The sequence below is a fragment of the Myodes glareolus genome, chromosome 20 (genome assembly GCF_982192425.1).
Source record: "Myodes glareolus chromosome 20, mMyoGla1.1, whole genome shotgun sequence".
NCBI lineage: Eukaryota > Metazoa > Chordata > Mammalia > Rodentia > Cricetidae > Myodes > Myodes glareolus.
In genome coordinates this window covers 27,874,180-27,875,164 of record NC_142045.1, presented here as the reverse complement: position 1 = coordinate 27,875,164, position 985 = coordinate 27,874,180, and positions in this window count along the sequence as shown.

Sequence of the window (985 nt, the reverse complement as noted above, 5' to 3'; positions counted from 1 at the left end):
ATCACACCCAACTACTCTCTTTCTCTCTTTCCTTTTTTTTTACTTTAAGAACTTAACTTTTAGCCTGCATATATTTTTAAAACACTGTAAAACATTTAGAGGTTTTCTTCATCTTTGAATCTCTCTTTACTGTATATCTCTCTTTTTCTGACCACATGAGCCTTTAATTTACTAAGCAATATGGAGAGCTGTGGCTTTGATGGCTAGATCCAGCCCATTCCTTAGCTCTCCAGCCTAATGGTGGAAAAACCATCAGAGCCATTTTTGTCGTCACAACTCTACAGTGTTTCAAGGTCCCTGCCAGAAAGCAAGCTGCAGCTTTCTGCTCACAGACCACACTCAGTTGGACTGCCTGCCTGAAAGAGTCAGAGACTGCCCTGACAGGACAGCCCAGAAAGCCGGCATTTTAAAACAGCACAGCTTTTTTCCTGCTATGGCTAAAAACCGAAAAGCATGCATTCAGCTTTTCGTCAACACCGTTTATGTGTTTCGTGGCAGGACCTTTTAAAAGAGCTGCAGGGTTTTGCAGCTAAAGCTGAGTCAGGAAGCCTCTCTTAGATGAGAGTGCTTGCTTGCCTCTAGCAAGCAGAACAGACCCGAGAAATTGCTGCTACCAAGAAAACATGATTTACTCTATTCTTTCCAAAGCTTTCTCAGCTTTCTGTGGATTCGGTTATCCACGTGTGGGCACCATATGTAACATGAACGGTCGGCTTGTTGGGGTATCTGTCCTGCCCGGGTACCCCACAGCCAGCAAGTCCCAGAGAAAATTATACACAGGACTCCATAAGATTATAAAGCTGATTGGCCCATTAGGTAAGGCTTCTTATTAGTCCTTGTAACTTATATTAATCCATTATCATTATCTATGTTAGCCACACGGCTCAGTACCTTTCTCAGTGTGACAGCTCACATGTTGCCTCTTCAGTGGTCTGGGCAGGAATGGCGGAGGGAGCTTCCTCCTCCCTAGCCTTCTCCTATTCTC